This window comes from Neophocaena asiaeorientalis, unplaced genomic scaffold (assembly GCF_003031525.2).
Source record: "Neophocaena asiaeorientalis asiaeorientalis breed wild unplaced genomic scaffold, Neophocaena_asiaeorientalis_V1.1 scaffold5, whole genome shotgun sequence".
Lineage (NCBI taxonomy): Eukaryota > Metazoa > Chordata > Mammalia > Artiodactyla > Phocoenidae > Neophocaena > Neophocaena asiaeorientalis.
The window spans coordinates 220,253-239,725 of record NW_020174698.1 but is presented as its reverse complement, the minus strand read 5'-3'; the positions used below and the strand labels follow the sequence as shown (position 1 = coordinate 239,725).

Genomic DNA, 19,473 nt, shown 5'->3' with positions numbered 1-19,473 from the left:
GAAAGAAAAGGATTGTTAATTATATTTGTTTAAGATTCAGGAAGGGAAAAAAGTTGTATTTGAATTCAGGATAAAGATTGAACGAATTGATTTCAAAACACAGATCCACATTTTGTGGCAGGATGTGGGGAAACTCTTGAAACACTTCCATTTCAATCCTGTAGCACTTTGATATAAATTACAATCCTTTCCTAAAGCAGCAAGATTGTTTTACTCCCACTGTTTCTGCTTCTTGACATATAAAAATAACCACTTGTCTCTGTTTCCAATTTTGATTTATGGAAAATACAGCAAATGAATGTCCTCAATGCTTCATAACTTGAGATGTTAGATTCTGTGATTCATTTTCCCAGGGACCAACTTGCAAGAACTATGATAAAGTCAAACGTTATCATAGAACTAAGCTGAAAGCCAAAAAGCAAGAAAGGAAGGAAGCAAGAAAGCAAGGAAGAAAGAATGAATGAGAGAGAGAAAGAGAGAGAAAAGTACCTTAATGTAGAGATGTCTGTTCCCACCCACCTTTCTGTGTACTGTGGCTAGTGGCTTCCTGTAAAGGAAACATTTTGTCGACTCTTGTCTTAGTTAAGACTGGCATTCCCCCCTTGTACAACTATGCAGTGTTGTGTAAAAGAAGAAACCATCACCATAGAGACTCTGGTCTCTTGAACACTAGTTAGGGTAGCAGTGTCTCTCTGTCTCTCACCATAGCACTTACTTTTTAGTGGGTATCTCTTTGTAGGCTGTGTGTTTTTAGATCCAACGTCAGACGAACTAAAGCTATACTCCAATAATGCCAGAAAGACATAAACATGACTGAATTGGCGAAGTGGGTTTTCATGCAAATGCGTTGTGCCATTACCAGTTTCAGATCTCAACGCCAACTTTCCCTAGATGCCTCAGAGTTTAGCCTCAGTGAAGCTGAACTGCGTTACGCAGCAGGCAGAGCCAGGGAGAAGGGTTGGGGAGGACAAACACAGAAGGTATCCTCCCTCTCAAAAGTCTCTCCCTAAAACCTAAATGATGAAAAAGCGCCGGCCCACTTCAGGAAGACACACTGAAGCTAGAATTATATTGTTCTTACGTTTGTGAAAAGAGGCACCTTAAATCATCGGAAAAGGAAAGATTATTCAACAGATCACGTTGAGACATTGGTCAGCCTTTTGGCAAAAGAAGGTCCTCCCAACCTACCATTAAATTCCCAGTGGCTGACACCCAAGGACACATGCACACAAATGCACACACCCAAGTACACACACACACACACACACAGGCAAAGAAATCTAACTGTATACATACCAAAAAAAAAAAATTAGCTGAATATTTGATCACTGGTGGTGAAGGGACTCTAAGAGTCATGTAAGATATCCCAAGGAAAATGATGACAGACGTGATCACATGAAGATATTAAACTTAAGAAGAATGTAAGATGAAAAAAAAGAGAGAAAGAACATGAGACGAAAATACAAACATCTAAATAGAGGGGAAAACCTTCAACGGATATCATGATAATAATCTAACATCTTTAAAACACAAAGAGTTTATAAAATGTGATTACAAAAACATGAAAATTCCAGGATAAAAATGGGCAAAGGACACCAGACAATTCATAATAGAGCAAATATAAATGAGTTTAAAAATAGATGAAAACATCTCACTATTTAAGGCAAAATTGAAACAGCAGAAGGGAACATTTCTTACTACCAAGTTAGCAAAACATCATTTCTTTTTCTAATAGTGCTGATAAGAGTACAATGAAACAGGAAATTTCATTCACTACTAGTAGGAGTGTAAAACTTTCTGGAAAGCAATCTGTCTTTTCTCAAGAGGGCTCAAAGATGCTTATGTCCTTTGACCTAGTAATCTTACTTCCAAGAACTTATCATCAGAAAGTAATTTAAAAATTACAAGATATGGACAAATAATCACTACTTATAAAAACCAGAAGCACCCAAAAATGTCCACTACTCATTTCAATATCTTATTGAACACCTAATATGTGTCAAATGCTGAGCTGGAACAGAATCCAAACACAAAACAGACGTGGCCCTCATCCTTGCAGAATTTACAATCTGGGTGGAGATAAACGGTTAACTGAGTAATTACGACATTTGCTACCAGACCTCAGAGCAGAGAGAACCTAACCAGAGGAAGTGACATTTAAACTGAAATGTGAAAAGTGTGTGAAGTTCAGCAGAAGACAGGGATGATAGAGGGAAGAGTGTTTCAGCAAAAGAAAACAGCATATGCAAAACCTGGAGGAACAACCAGCTAGAGAGCTTGGGAGTTCAGCAGGGCTGGGTCAGCCAGGCAAGGAGAGGTGGGTGGGAACCAAAGGGCGACAGGCTGTAAATCACGTTTAAAAGTTTAGATTTTACCCTGAAGGCACTGGTTTGATCAATTATGCCACATTCATTACATGAAAATATGACCTATTAAGAGAATAGTTCCCATGGTGTTCTATCACCTGAGGAGGCTCAGAAGAATACAGAAGGTGATTTTAACTCTCTTCACCTCCTCAAGGACATGGAAGTCTCCAGTTCCAGGCTTTGCTTACCACCCTCTCCTTGGGCAACTCCCACCCTTCCCTTCCCAACTCAACTAAGAGGGTCTTTGTGTTCCTGAGTAACAAGAAAGAGTACCAAGACTCTATTTGGCACAATAGGACCTAGTAGGAACCAAACTGGAATCGCTTTCCTGGAGAAGGGAGAGACAGACATGAGGGAGTGCCCCCTATCCGGGAGAAGAGATCTTTCCAGATGGGAGAATGGCTGTGATGGTGCTAAGGGAAGCTAAGTGTTAGGTACCAGGTCTTGAATTCATGAATAAAGACGTGAAAACCTCCCCATCACGAGGACAGCCCCACTTCTGAATGCACCACTAGGGCATGGCAAGGAGCTAGGGCATGACAGTCAAAGTGGACTGAAAACCAGAAGACCACACACCTGGTTTCAGCCTGTGTCAGGCTCCAGGATGATGATGATGTGTGTGTATGTTTGTATCTTCAGGAGAACAGTAGAACCATCTCAAAACACAAGTGAGGTTAACTTTTCCAAAGAACCTTGGTGAGTATGGTCAAGACAGACCTTTGACTAAGAAATGAGGAAATCTGTGATCCATACAGCATGATCATGAAAAAATAAAAGAGAAAACAGAATGTTGATCCTCTGTTACAAATAAGATAAACATTACATAACCAATAATAAATGTATTTATGAAGAGTTTGTAAAAATTAAAATTAAGTAAAAGAAAAAAATGACAAATTGTATAGAGTATATTGTCAGCTTTGCTTAAAATACACACACACACACACACACATGCATGCACACATACACACATGCACACAGAGTCAACAAAATGCAAGAATATACTCCAGGCTTTTAATGGTGGTTATCTCTGAGTGACATTTTTTTCCTCTGCTTTAATGCATTTCCAAATTACTGGATAAGCATATTTTATTTTTATAAATGTTTGTTATATATCTTAATCATTTTAAAATGTTAAGCTCTTAAGAGAATAAGCCTAGCTCAGTGCTTAGCCCATAGTAGTACTACATAAGTAATATTCATCAATAAATGAAGTGAAACAACTTCACTGCAAGAGTGTACACAGACTGTGAAAACTATTCAAATGTTTTTGACCTACAGAGTGTGCATGGGCCCCATTGACTCTGACCAATGACTTACTTGCTATTGTTTTCCTGTCTGGGGGCATCAGATGAAAACAAAGCTGATGCTACTCCTTTGCTCTCAGCAAACACAGAAGAAAAACGACAAGGCATTTATTGCTTTAAAATCTTCATGTCTGTAGCCTCGTCACTACTGATTTTTCAGGCCTGAGGAACGGGGCCTGAAATTTCTACTTACTTTCTTTTTTAGATTACGAGTCATTTGAAAATTTAGCCAAATTAATTAAGAATATCCAAAAAAATCTACAACTTTACTTTCAGGATCCTCTCAATCTAAGCTAAAGATAAGAAAGCAGCATGACGGTGCTGCTGTTACCTGGTTAAATCTGACAACGGTGAGACGTATGGATGGTAGTCTACAAGTTTAGAAACAGGAAACAGCGCTTGCAGCACTTGCCATGGGGCATACTCACCGAGAACGTGGCTATGTAGGAAGCCAAGATCAGAGGAGTAGCACAGAGGAGGTCTTCGACAACAAAACAGTTTATGGTGAGAGGCAGTGTCGTGAGATTGTGTTTATGTGAACACACAAGCCCTCTCAACCCACGTCTGGTGCCTGGAGTGTTTTCTTCCTCCCCAACAACTCTATTGTCAGAGGGCATCGTGTTATTAATCGCGGAAGCATGTCTGTGGCTAGTAACGTATCAAACAGAAGTCTTGATACGATCTGCAGCTTATCAGTTGATTAGGTTTCACCCGCAGGAAAAGCCTGGCCGCAGGCTGCCACAGGCCTGCCAAGCATCTTGTACAGAAGAGTCCTTGTCGCAACCCTGGCGGGAGTGATGTAAGCCAAAAACACACCTGATTCCATCGGCTCTCCATAGCAACAGGGCTAGATAATGAAGATCAGCAGAAAGAGGCTGACCCCGTGACAGAGGGAGTTTTCGAGGGCAATGCGTCAACAATACCCCAGCGACAAGTGTTTGTTATGGTGATAGACGGGGATGCACAGCAGAGCAAGGCTGCCGGAAGAATTTGCATAGGGAATACAAGATTCCTGCCCTGGAAGAAGAAACAGAGAAGATATAAAGGTCTCTGGAGGAAGAAGGCAAACGGGCATCTGCTGAGTTGGAGCCTCTCTTCTATTTATCGGATTAACAGAATACTTCCCTTCTAAACATCCCGACACCTTGTACAGAACTTCAAATCTCTGCCATTTAAACTTGTCAGTTGTAAGTAGAAGAAAGCTGCAGGAAAACTAAATGAGAGAGGAAGGGAGTCATCTACTGTGTATCCTTCCCCCAGGCAAGGTGGGTCCCTGAACATCGGGGCTGGGATAGTTTTCTTTTGACCTTTATTAGAAGCTGTTTGAGATTTTTTGTTGCCTTATTTGCTTGGGTGTCTATCTCCCCCACAGTTCCTGAGGGCAGTACTAAAGTCTCTATTTCATCTTTGTATCCATGGTACCTGGCATAGAACAGAAGCTTAATCAATATTTACCAGTTGCTCGTGGTGATGGTTGCGTGAAGTACAGCTAAGCGAAGGGACATTCTCCTTCTAGCCTTAGACAGATGTGGTAGTCTCTGGGAAGTTCCCGCCCAGATCCTGGACTCTCTAGTCAGGTTAGTCAAGAGGTGGACTTCTCCTGGTGTCCTCTCTAAGAGAGGCAGGCAAGCCTGACAGTTTACAGCATGAACTCTGGAGCCAGATGACCCAGATTAGAATCCTGGCTCCACTTCAAGCTGTGTGAGCTTGAGCAAGTTACTTACCTTCTCTGTGCCTCTGTGAGGATGAAATGAACTCATTAGAATGGTGCCTGTTTCCCTAGAAGAGCTCTTTTAAGTTTTGTTGTCACTATTTCCAGTATTGCTGCTCAATCTTAGGAAGAGAAAATTCCAGGGGATGAGAGACTTTTGCTTCAAATTTTGAGTTTTACATGCAACCCTGCAGTCTTATCCCCTGGGAGTCCCTTCCTGGATGGAAGATGAATCAGGTATCTAAGCTTTTCCCCTAAAGCTGTCAGTTAAGCCACTGTTAATCCCCAGGAGTGCCTCTGAGTTCCTCACTAACTTTTGCAAATGTATAGTTAAGTCATTTGAAAAGAAAAGATAAATGGTCCAAACCAATCAATCCACTGTAACTGTACATGAGCTATTCAGTTTGCCCTTGAATTATTATTATCTCCTTACCAGGTGTGATTGCTACTTATTATCTAGAACCTCGCCAGATACTATGGCAGGAACTGTAAACAACCAGCACCCAAAAGACTGAGGGGACCTAAAGCCAAGTTGGAGAAACAACGTGAATAGTGGGTGATTAACAAACATACAGGTCCAGTGATAGAAATGATACCTTTCTAAAGAAGGGGTTTATCATATAACATGCTGCTTCTTGAGGGCTTGCGCTTGTAGGATTGCATTCCCTTCTGCTGTGCCATCTTTTTTTAATATATCTAGCTATTGGTCCTGGTTACTTTTTTTTTTTCTTTCTCTTTGAACCAAAGTAAGCCTTAGAGTACTGACTTCTGGGGCCCAGTAACTTAGAGGTTAGAGTGATGAGAACTTTACATGGAGAAGTAATTTGCATGTATGAGTGAGGAAGGTGTTTTGCAGGTATGTTACAGGTTTACTTTAAACCATTTAACTTACGCTCCAAAGTAACTGTAATTTAATGTTGGTAGTATAGCAAATTATGAATAGCTTTAATTGTATGTTTAAAGTCATATGTTCACAAGCTTAAACCTGGATATCAGAATTTAAGCAATTCTTGAAATGTATGAATGACTCCTTAATATACTGATTACGATGGAAAAAAATAAAAAATAAATAAATAAAGTAAAAAAAACCCAAACATCCAGGTCCAGAGAGTGGTTGTGTTATGGACCCTCCCCCAAGACACACACACACCGTGAGCCCACAGTGTTCCAAGGACACGTTAAAACTTACATGATACCTGGGGAATTTGATAAAGTTCTCTCTCAAAGCCAGTGAAATAAGGTCATCCATAACTACAAACCAGCAGCAAAATATTGCCTGGGGAAAGGACTCTGACTGTCCTTCATTTCAACGACCTTGAGCAGATTCTCTTGGAACTGCAAAAAAGAAGGCAGGGAAAGAGCGAGAGGGGCCACCATGGTGGTGATTTCCAGATGAATAGAGTCCAAAGGTTGAAAATGTCTACTAAGAATTTTAAGTCATTACAACAGTCGCCTCTTTTATCCAGGATTGTATTCCTACCACGGGGCTGCAGTGTGATAAAGTAAGAGGATCAGCTCTCGGTTTTCCCTGTTATCATATTACAAACATATGGTACATTCGTCACAACTAATGAACCAATATTGACTCATCGTTCTCTTGATTTTTCCCTAATGTCTTTTTTTTTTTCTGCTCCAGGATCCCATCCAGGACACCACATTACATTTAGTTAACTAATATCTCCTTAGACTCCCCTCAGCTGTGACAGTTTCTCAGGCTTTCCTTGTTTTTGATGACCTTGACAGTTTTGAGGATTACTGGTCAGATATGTTGTAGAATGTCCCTCGATTGGTATTTTGTCTGATGATCCCCCTGTGACGAGACTAGGTTAATATATTTCCGCAAGGAAGACCGCAATGGTTAATTGTACTATCCCATCCTATCAAGGCTGCATACCATGACTCGAGTTCCCGCCATGAGGAGGTTCTTTGCAGGTCTACAGTAAATCACTTTTGTCAGAGTAGTCATTCTCAAAGGGTGCTCCCCACATCAGAAATGTCAGCATCACCTGCAACTTTTTAAAAATGTAAATTCTTGGCCCGGTCACAGGCTTACTGAATCAGCAACTCTGGGAGCGGGTCCCAGCCATCTGTGTTTGAACAAGTCATCCAGGTGAATCTGATGCACCTGAAGTTTAAGAAACACTGTGTCAGAGGCTGCCTGACACGTTTGGTTCCATGTACAGAAGAATGCTTCTCACTGCTCACCCATGGAGCCGGTGGCTCTCAATCCCACTGCATGTCATGAATAGCTATCACCACACAGCATCCCCAGAGACTCTGATTCATTGCAAGCTTACACAGGGTTGAGGGCTCCTGCATCTGGCCCTTTGTTGACAGCAGCACCCCAACTTCTACTCACACTTTCCATCCCCCGACACGCTCCTTCTTTGCCCGCCTCAGACTTCAGAAGAATGGATCAATCAGTAGCCTGATTTCTTAGAAAACATCAAACAGGATTAAATACTGTAGAATTTTAGAGTTGGTAATAGTTATAAAGGTCAATTAGTTAAGTGATTTTAAAACTTTTTTTTTGAGCAGATCTCTTTTTTCAAAGGAAATCTTATGGGAAAACCCAATATAGAAAAAGAGAGAAAGCCTAGCTGCTCTGATGAAGGGTCGGGGGCTGGACAATGCTTCTGGTCCTCCTGGCACAGGTGGGCCCTCACTGGCCAAGTTCAACCTTCCCACGTGATGGTTGTCCACCTTTGCCTTGATCACCTGTAGCGGTCAAAGCTTCTTTACCGCTAAGCTACTTCCATTTTCAGTAGAGCTCAAAGCTTTTCAAATAGTCTTCTTTCCTTTGAGCCCAAATCTGCCTTCCTATCACCTCTTACCACTAGCAATAGTCATTTTCTTGGTGCTGAAGAGAGGAGACCTAGTTCCTTTCCCACTTGAGGACTTTCCTCATTTCATAATCAAGCCCGCTGCCCCCTAAATAGGGGTTCTCAGCTCGACTCATCTGAGGAGCTTTTAAAACTCCTGATGTCCAGACTGCATTCGAAATCAATAATTCGGTATCTCTCCGGGTGGAACAAGGTAGAAGGACTTTTTAAAGTGTCTCAGGTAGATATGATGTGCAGCCCTGGCTGAGAGTGAGAGGTTGTGCCAGAACCTCCCCTGCCCAGGCAAACGTAGCCACGTCTTCTACCTGATCCTCAGTTGACACCGTTTTATAGCTTCTCACCATCCTCTTTGCTTTCTTTTCAGAGCACTGCATTGTCCGGATCCAAACAAGTCATAATAGAACAATGATTTGTATCAGCTGTTTCTGTAGACCAAATGTAGAAACTGTTAAGTGTAGAGTTGATATACTATCAAATGCTTCCTTGCCCAAGGAAATTAAAAGGTGTCTACTGCTTCATAACTCAACCAATTAAGTCCTACCCACCTGTTTCCCCTTCCCCTGAACAGGGAAGATCAGACAAGCCCTCCTACTTTTCTCTAAGGGAGCAGCCATCACCTTCACAGCTAGTATATTTGCCCTGCCTTGGTTATAGGAGAGGTAGATGGTGTAATGGCTTTTGATGAATGACCCAAGCAACTCCACCCAAATGGCCCAGTTCTTTGGTGAGAATTCCTCACTCCTCCTCTATCCCCAAACCTATTAGCAAACGACTGAGCTGTGCAACACACAGGCTGTATAGGATGTCAAGTTCACCAGCCTCCAAGTGATCCCTTCTGAGTCCTCTTACCCAGAATTTCCTGAATGAAGTTAAAGTCATACCGGCCAGGATCCAAGGAGTTTTGCTAGAGCGGGTGGGGTGGAGCTCACTTAGATGAAGCTTTGAAGTATCTCAAATCCTCCAGAGCCAATGACAATTACTTGTCTCCACCAGGCTGGAGAACACATTTCAGCGGTTCCTATCTCCATCTGTTAACTCCTGTTTATTAGCTGACTCATAGCCATTAACTCCAAGGAAGCGCAAAGAGGATAACATCTACATAACCATGGGTTTCCACCAACCGCTCCAGGCTGCCAAGCATTGTTAAGACAAACATAATAATTGTGCTGAGAGCTTCATCTCAAATTCACATGCTCCATCCTCAGCTGGGCCCTCAATTCTTCCCTATAATTATTTTATTTTTTTCTTACTTAACTCACTGTGCCATGCCCTACGTCAGTGTCTCAGAACCTCCTCCCAAAGCTCCAGTTTTCTCATCTCTAACATGGGAATAATTATAGCTTCTACCTAGCAAAGCCGTTCTGAGTATTAAATGAAAATAATGATCATATGGTTATAAACACATGATATCATAAGTACCTAATAAATGCTGTTATTATTATATTATGTGTATGTTATTACATATTATATGGTGTTATTCTTATGTAACATAAATAATAAAGTGACAAAATAATAGTATAATATTCTACTCATCTCAGGGTCAAGAGACTTTTTTTAATGCCAGTTATCATGACAGTCACTGTGACTTTTAAAAATTAGTAAGACGTAGTCTTTGTTCATCACACAGGGAGAAAGAGGTGTAGAACTTAGAGTTGACACAACATTTTGATGTATACTCTCTGAAGATCCCAGCTCCCTCCCTCTGGATTTCCCTCATCTCATGACCGGTTCCTTCTTTGCTAAGACCAGGGCAAATCAATAGAAGCCCTTCAGTGTTCCTCTCGATCTCAGAATTTCTCCAAGTGTATCAGGTTCTTGTTTTTCTGTCCTCTTGTCACAGAAGAGCACGTCAGCTCCATTTCTCAGCCTTGGCCTTTCCCAGGCTCAGTGTGGTGCCCCAGAGAGGGTTTCCCCTCAGCCTCTGCTGTAAGTTCTGAACACTGCAGCCCACAGTTTAAAACTGAGTTCTTGTTGTTGAAGAGATTAGAATAGAGTTGAAGCTATGAAAGAAAGAAAGAAAGAAAGAAAGAAAGAAAGAAAGAGGGAGGGAGGGAAAGAAGGAAAGAAAGAAAGAAGAGGAGGAAGGAAAGAAAGAAAGAGAAAGAGAGAAAGAAAGAAAGAAAGGAAAAAAAAAACCAACAACCTGGAGATAGTTCGTACCAAGTGCCGTCTGTATGAGTCATGCAGGAAAAAAAAAAGAGGTGCCACAACCTTCAGCAGAAGAGAACCTTTGAGCTCCAGTTAAAAAAATATACTATTCCCAATAGGAATAAAGTTAACTCTCCAAAACTTTGTAATCATATTCATAACACTTTAATATCTTATAGTTTTTGTTTGTTTGTTGCGGTACGCGGGCCTCTCACTGTTGTGGCCTCTCCCGTTGCGGAGCACAGGCTCCGGACGCGCAGGCTCAGCGGCCATGGCTCACGGGCCCAGCCGCTCCGCGGCATGTGGGATCTTCCTGGACCGGGGCACGAACCCGTGTCCCCTGCATCGGCAGGTGGACTCTCAACCACTGCGCCACCAGGGAAATCCTATCTTATAGTTTTTATAAAGTAATTTCACAAAAAAATTGTTTCCTTAAGCCACTTAACTCAGTGAGGAAGGTTAAGGAATATTCTGCCTATTTTATAAATGAAAAAACTGAGGCTGAGCGAGATGGGGGTGGTTAGGAGAACTGGGTTAGCTAGTAAGTGCTGGTCCCAGGACTTTCCCCTGGGTCTTGAGACCCCCCCCACACCTGCTTTTCCTCCCAGGATGTTAATATTTATTAGTTTATTATGTGCTGGAAAATTAGCATTATGTTTTCTCACCTCCACTGTACAACTCTGAAAGGTAAGTCTTACTGCCTGCATTTTAGAGATCAGGGTAACCTTGTGAGGAGGGGCTGGGGAGGGAGGGAACCTATTAAGTAACTTGCCCCAAATCCCACCTCCAGGAATCTAGAGTTGGCATATAAATCCAAGCGAAAAATGAAAGCTAAGTTTGGAGGAGGTGCCAGTGACAGCAGCTAGAAATGGACGAGACAACCGTGGTTAGATAACTTGTGTGTGTGCCCGAGACTGGGCCATAGTGCAGGATGGTGAGGGGAAGACCCTCCTCGGTAATGGCCAGAAATACACAGCTATCTTCATAAGCACTAATTTCTAAGTTATTTCTGGGGGAAAAAAAAAAGATTTTATGTATCCCTTGGTTTTTATTGCTCTTTATGATCACATGAGATCCAGAAATTCTTCAACGACCCCGGTGCATGGCAGTAATCTACATGTCCATTCAGACCTATCACTCACATAGATAGCCTCTGACAAATAATATGACTTATGTTTTTTAAATAAATTCCATTTTTTGCATTACATTGGACATGTAGACATCTTTTAAAAGCACCTTAATTATTTTGAAGCTAGGACATCAGCAAAAATCTCTTTTGAAGAAAAAAACTAAGGAAGAGGCTATGAACCAATTTAAAGAATACGTGTTCAACAAAATACATTAAAAATAACACTACTTATAGTGCAGCAAAGTTTATGGCAGACACTTGACATGGCAGCCTCTTTGGAATGTTAAGTTTTGAAATATTTTGATGGGTTGGATCTCAAAATTCTAAGGCATGACAATAATTTTCTACTGGGTACACTGTACTTTTATGAGGATTTCATCCATTTTTCCCTTTCTGTGTTCAGGCTGACCTGGTTGGTGACTATGACTCAGATGATTGACAGGTTGTGGTTTGAAGGCTAACAGGTATCGCTTCAGAATTCTAAGCTCCTTTGTCATGGACCATCCCTGGGGATTCCAAAGTGTTACTAGCCTTAAAGGAACTCCCCTTCCTCAACAACCACAACTCCCAACAAGAAAGGAGCAACTTCTGGTAGTGAAAATGGGACATTTCAGAAGTATCAACTAATAGTAAAACCAAGTCACGAAAACTCTCTCTGAAATGCACTCTTTGCCATATTAGGAAATGAAGCATGGGAGATAGACAGAAGCTTTGTAAGAAGTAAACTGAATTAACTTTGTAAAAAGCTTATCAACCAAAGATTTTTGTTGTTATTGCTTTTTACCAATGAAATATAGTAGAGAGGAATAACCTATATAAGGGCTGAGTATCCCACTTTTGGGGATCAGACACAGAGAAAGCAATAGCTCCTTGGCATTTTTTAATCAAGTTCGGGTCTGATCAATATTTATGAATACCTACTAAATGCCACCCTGTGTTATCAGGTATTGGGAAGTTAGTAATGCAAAGTCTTTCCCTTCAAGAAGCTTACTATCCAGTGGAGGGGTTCCTACTATAGTCACAAACTTTTTAACATCTATTATCAGAGTTATTAGACAATATTACCTGCTAAGAGCTTTGCTCTGTCCTCAAAATGAATACATGAGAGGACCCAAGGACGTGTGAAGGCCTCGCACAAAGTCCAACATACGTACTCACTATAAACTTTCATTTGTGGTCTTATTTTTCTTAATCTGTTTCAGGTAGAGACATATTCATTTATTAATAATACTAAAAGTACAGTGTGTGCATCCCAGAAAATACAACATGCTTATTTTCAACTCAGAAACTTAACTCTCAAGAAATAAGACACTAATTGGGATCAAAAAGAGATTGATCTAAAAAGTAAAGGGGTGCTGGGAAAATCATCAAAGGGCCAAAGTTATAGTTAATTCAAGCCAGAGATTTCCCGGATGTGGCTTAGTATCAATACACTGAATGCACAGATTGGAGAGTGTAGGAGTTTGTGCAAATAGTTTTCTAGAAAGATTATATCATACATAAAATACTTGAACTTTTCAGATTCAAAATTCCCAAGTGGAAGAAGGACTAGGGACTTTTTTAAGGGACTAAATGACTCGACTTGACTCTCTGACTCTGTTTGATGAGTGTTTGAAAGCAAACAGAAAAAACAAAACAAAACACACACACACAACCTGCCTAACTCTGTCCTTAGGTAATATAGTCAAAACATCCATGGAAGTTTCTAAATTTGTGAATTATATCAAGTGGTGGCATGTAGAGTTTGAGACTGAATTTTCTATTTCCTTTAATTCCCCCACAGTGATGATCAGTCTGACTCCCATCACGGACATTCACATTTAGTGACTATGCCTTTTGAAAGGAAGACTCAATCAATCAAACAATCAGTACCTCCATAGGCACAGATGTATGTGTGGATATTTAGGCGTGAGGACTTGTGGATTTTACCTTTTAAATTCCACATCAGGATATTGTAATGAACTAATTCAGTGCTTTTCAAATTTGCCTGCTTCTAAGAATCACAAGGGGCCATGTATTAAAAGTATCAATTTCCAGGTTTCTGTCCTGAAGATTCTGATATGAGAGAAATGTAGAAATCTCTATTGTTAACAAATAGCTCCTGGTGAAATTTGTTATCAAGCAGGTGTAGGATATACCAAACTAACTGATTTATGCTGCTCTGTTTATAATATTTTATTTGTTTGACTGAGGGTTTTATTTTATTTGTTTTTATCACAGGCTTTCCCAACGACCCTTTCTTTAGTCCCCACTTCTGCTTCCCCACATTTTCCTCTCTTTGAGTCTCATCTGCTTCCTTAAATGATGGCCATGCGGCCCTATCTCAATCTTTATCCCTAACCTGAATCTCTATTCCATTTCCACTTAAACAGTCACCATCGATAACACTCCCATTAGAATCCTAACTGTCAGAGTAATAAGCGTTCATTTCAACAACTTTTAAAACCCTGGAGAGAGGAAACAATTTCATCATTTCAATAGACTTTAGGAAAATTTGAAGAAAAAAAAATGAACTTGAGGAACTGAAAACATCTGAGGTGTGAAGTCAGGGAATATACCAAAGGAACACAACCCCAAATCTCTTGTTCACACTTCCTCCAGACTCACTTGTAAATTATTTGCACATTCTTACTTCAAAGGAGGTTATTTTCTTCTTTGGCCAGAGTTTTAAGACACTGTAGATGATACTCATGTATCCTGATCATAGCTGGCTAGATATGTGAATGTGTTACTCCCCCCTAGTGTGGGACCACATGAAGAAATTTACCTATTCATTCGCTTTTTTCATTCATTCAATAATTTACACAATGCAAATGCGTACTCTGTGCCACGTGCTCGTATTTGAACTAGTATACAAAGACTAGTGAGAGGAAGACTTCACCTCCAGCTAACTCACAGTTCATTGGAAAAACAGGCATATAAACAAGTAATTATGCTACAATAAGACTATTGTATTAAGGTATATATGTAAGATGCTATGAGAACACAGAAAAATATATGGTGGGTATGGAGTGCGGTCACCTTTAGAGAGGAGATGATAATTTTTTTTGCAGTTATCTATTGCTGAGGCTATTTTTTAATTGTATAAATAATATAACATTAAGAAGGATAGTTTTTCACCACTTTGCACATTAACAGTTTTTCTTTTCCTATGTTCCCATCCAGTCTTTTTGTCTAGACGTAAATAAACATATTTATGTATATACATACATATTAGAATACATAACATATATAGGTAAATATGCTTATATTTATGTGTATATAATATACATATACTAGAATACATACATTGGAAAGTTGAAATCATAACATCTGTAATTGTGTGTTCCAAAACAGTGCATACACTTGGCTGTTTGAAACCTAAAATATGTTTTCCTATAAAAACAAAATTATTAAAGGTTGTTAGCTTTCCTGGAATAGCCTATGTAATACACATCACCCTACTGCTATACTACTGTGGTTGTACAGTGGAAGAGTAATTGTGTAGCAATTAGAAAAATATATTGTTTTTCTAATACATTTCTCTAGTAAAAAAGAAAACAATAAAATGATTTTTAAATATTTTAAAATGTATTCCAAATGCTCATTCATCCCTGAGATGGGAATTTAATAGATAGCCCATGGCCAGGTGACGGAGAGGTGACAACCGAATGCTAGGGGGATGGGCAGTTCTGTTTCCCTTTGATAACATTACAGCTGGGGGTATGAGCAACGGAAACCCAGAGCTAGTGAAAGAGGGCAGGAGTACAGGTTGTTTTTCTAATTTGGAGATGGATGCTCTCCCTGTGTTGGGGAAAAGCTGAGCAAGCACAGATTGAGGTCAGCCTCTGGCTAATTGGGAAAACTAGCTTCCTGAAAAAGCAGGGCAGGTGTTTAGCAGAGTGGACAGAGAAAAAAGAAAGCAAGTGATCGGGTCCACACTTCAGATGGTTGGCTGGCACAAAAAACTGTTTGCTTTGCCTGCCTGAGACTTGGCACCTATAGCAGGGAAAATAGAACGATTGACCGCAAGGCGTCCCCCATGCTCTGGATCCTGGACCCCAGACACCCCGAATCTGCTGACTTGGGAAAACAGTAGCCCAACAGTAAAGTGGCTGGACAGGAATTATCATTGCTGTCGTGGTTCCCAGGCATCTGAAAAATGGTAAGCATGGAGGTCCTGGGGGGGCACCAGTCTTCCCATTTCAAAGTTAAGTATATCTTAAGGAACTTCAGTTGTGCTATGGTATAGTTATAAATTTGATATTTCCAATACAGAGTACATCTATGGATAGGTACTTTGGGCTTATTTTTCTGAGCTATATATGTGCAAATTAACATCATTGGCGACCAAAGCTTTAAGGTAATTAAATTAAAAGGCATCTTTTTATTCCACAAATTTCCTACTATACCAGTTTAACCATGAATCAAAAAAATACACATGAGCATATACAATGAATAATCCATTTGACTAGAATACAGAGTAAGTGAAGAAAAAAGGTGGAAAGTTAGATTGGGATTATATTGTGGATGGACATGAAGGTTTAGTAAAGAAGCTTATAAACTGATTTGGTAGGCAATACAAAGAATTTCCAATTAGACTATGATAAAATTATAATACTAAGTCACGGTCATGGTACAAAATTCAAATAGTATGCTTTCTTATTAATTCTTCCAAAAGTATTCTATACAATCACAGTTTTTTGAGCAGAGACTTGAGGTGATCAGAACTGACATTTCAGAAAGATTGCTTTAGAGGTAATGTGAAGGCTGGGTTACAAAGGAAAATAAAGGATGGAGATTAAAGGAAGAGATCTGGCAACAGGAGAATTGACAGAACTCGGTGACTGATTAGTAGAAGGTACCATAGAGAGTGAACAGAGCTGATTCCCAGGGTGTAAATCTATCTCAGTGAGGGTGGCGGGACTGTGCTCTCATTGGCTGACAAATGGAACACAGGAAGTGTGCCGTTTATAGATTTGTTTTTGAACTGTGGTGAATATGGGGTTACCAGTAGGGCCCTCATTCGGAAATACGAAGCAGCCCAACCTGGAACTCAGGAAGAGGCTGAGGATAGAGATGCACGTTTGCAGCTCATTCACCTGGAGATCACAGTTGAAATCTCTGGGATGGGTCGTGTAGCATTCAAAAAAACTACTTCCCAGAAAGCAAATAAGAAGTTGAATGAAGGAAGGGTTGCCAGAGAAAGACAGAGAAGGAGAGACCAGAAATGTGGGAGGAAAACCAAGTTAGTACGTTCTCCCAAAAACCAGTAATAGACTTTCTAGGAAGGTTTATCAAATGCCACAGAAATGGCAAGGCCATTGGGTTTGCTAATAAAGGAGTCACTGGCAAACTTTGAAATAGCAATTTCAGTAGAGCAGGGTGGGTTGGAAAAAATCCAGGATGGGTTGGAAAGAGCATGGGAAGTGCAGAATTCAGAAGGGGCTTGGCAGTGAAAGCAGCAGCTTCATTTATTCATTTATTCATTCACTTATCCACTCATGCATTCATTTATTCAACCGATAAATTAATTTGTGCCTTAGCACAAGGCACTGGGGAGCCAGACACTGGAGATAGATCTCAGCCCCCAAGGAGCTTACTTCCTAGTGTGGACAAAAGAAATGAGTTAGCAAAAAAATAAATTAATAATGCTGTGATAAGGGCAATTAAGACGATAATTCAGAAGGACCTACTGTGTCGCACAGGGAACTATTCTCAATATCTTGTAATAACCTATAATGGAAAAGAATCTGACAAAGAGTATATATATATACATGTGTAAATGAATCACTTTGCTGTACACTTGAAACTAACACAACTATACTACTATGTAAATTAACTATACTTCAGTAAAAAAACAAAGAAAAACAAAAAAGTAGACAATTCAGTGAATGAGAGTGGGGTCGGGGTGGGTGTGGTAGGAAAAACTATCCTAGGATGATCAGGGGAAAGTTGAGAGAGGTGGGCTTTTTGGTTTTAATAGGAGAGACAGAGCCCAATTGTAGGCTGGAAGGAAAAATCAAAGTAGAAAAAGAAAAAGTGGAAGCTAGAGTAGCAACAATTTACGGAGCAAAGTACAAGAGAAATGAGACCGTCTTAGAGTTACCACTAACTGTAACCACCACTGTAGGTCAGGAACTGCACTGGGGACCAAGCAGGCCAAGTCAAGTAATACACAGAGCTTATAACCATTTTGAAGAACAGAGATCTGAAAACAAATTATTGCACCTAAGCATAATAAGTGCTCCGATAGAAAGATGCTCTTGGTGGACTGGGCGCCTGGAGGAAGGAGAGACCAGGACTACCTATGGAGAAGGGGGAGAAGGGGGCTCAGAAAAGGCTTCCTGAAACTTGTGAGCTGAATCTCAAAAAATACCAAGTCTCTGGGAAGTAAGCTGGGTGGCAAAAGACGCTCTGGGCCGAAGAGCACCTTGTCCAGAGGCACGCAACAGCATGGCGGGTTAGAGTAAGAAGGGCAAATTTGAACGGCCAGGACATGAGATTCAAGGGTGGCAGGAGGCAGGAGAAGGAGGTGGCACACCTGAAAAGAAAAGTCAGAGAGGTGGGCAGAGGCCAGGCCACAGAGGGCCCTGTTTTGTCCCTAAGGTTGGGCTTTCCTCCTGTAGGTAATGGGAGTCATTGCGAGTCCCAGTTTAAAACAAAGCAACGACAAGGTTAGATGTTAGGTCTGAGGCCATGTGGAAAAAGGATTGGAAGAATTCCAGATGAGAGGCAAGGAAACCAATTAAGACAGGGAAAGTGGTCATCTGAATTTGAGAAACAGTTATTGGGACAGAGAGAAGGAAACTGAAAAGAGAGACTAAGTTGGTACAATTAATGGGATTTAGCCAACTGTCTGAATGTCAGAGTGAGAAAAGTGAGTCCAGAGAACCCCTGGATTCCTGGCACGGGTGACTCATGGATGGTTTGCCAATCGCAGAAACGGGAAGTGAATGTGACATAAAAGCAGGCTTGGGGTTAGGAGGATAAAGTTTGAAAGTTGGTAGGAGGACTGAAATAAACAATATACCAAAAATGGTTGTCAAGTAACACGAGGGTCAAGTAGAAGCGTGAATGAGTAGTAAACTCACCTGGACATTACCTAGGTTTCCCAGCAAAGTTCAAGAGAGGAGCAGAGAAGGTGAGCTTATCTTTACTCTGGAGTGAGGGATGGGAATGTGAGAATCATAGAAGGCCAAGCAGAAGGATAGCGATCAGGTACTAAGAAGGGTCTGGTTCAAAGTGGTTGCCCTTGAGCTCTGTGCTGGGGGATGAGATGCAGAAGTCGGAGAAGAGCCCAGTGAGTGAACAAGAGTCAGGGACAGTGAGGGGAGTGGAAGGTGCTCTGAGCTCAAACAGCAGCTCAGTGGGAGACAAAAGGATAAGTAGTCTTGGCCACACAGAGAATTTCAGGATTTAGGATAATACAGATGGAGCGCTGTCAGTTAGTTGACTTTCAGTTCGAGGTGTGGCCGCATTCAGTTGCAGCTTACTTGCACTGAAGTGATGCAATAAGTTTGAGGAGTTGATGTGAAATGTGGATACTGAAGTAACTGGGTCTCCTGGTGGGAGAGGGGAGGGGCAATACTGAGGGAGACAGAGCAGTGCCCTGAGAGCCCTTCTTGTGGTTTTTGAGGCCCGGTGCCCTCAGCCCCCTCCTAGTCTCTCTCCATCCTGCCCAGGCTGTGCCCTGCCACTCTGGTCCAGCTGGCCTTCTTTCAGTTCCTTGAATGCTCTGGACTCCGTTTCACCCCAGGGCCCCTACAAATATAATTTCCTCTTCTCAGAATTTCGAACCCACTTCAGCTCCTACTCTCCCTTCCTCCATAGACTCTCAACCACTGCGCCACCAGGGAAGCCCAGATCTCATTTTGAATGTCACTTCCCCCAAGAGACTTTCCCCAAGTCCTCAGGCCGTAAGTCTGCATTAGAACCCTCTCTTAGACTTCCTCATACTACCCCGCCCTTCTCAGTACTTACACCATTGTAA

General features: G+C 41.1%; 1 long non-coding RNA gene across 1 annotated transcript in view; it reads right to left on the bottom strand.

The window, feature by feature from the left end:
* Positions 1-4,246, bottom strand: part of LOC112409182 (uncharacterized) — a 15,046-nt gene extending 10,800 nt beyond the window's left edge. Inside the window, exon 1 of the long non-coding RNA XR_003005114.1 lies at positions 4,099-4,246. This is a non-coding gene — a long non-coding RNA (uncharacterized LOC112409182). The remainder of the gene's footprint in view (positions 1-4,098) is intronic.
* Positions 4,247-19,473: the final 15,227 nt, after the last annotated feature.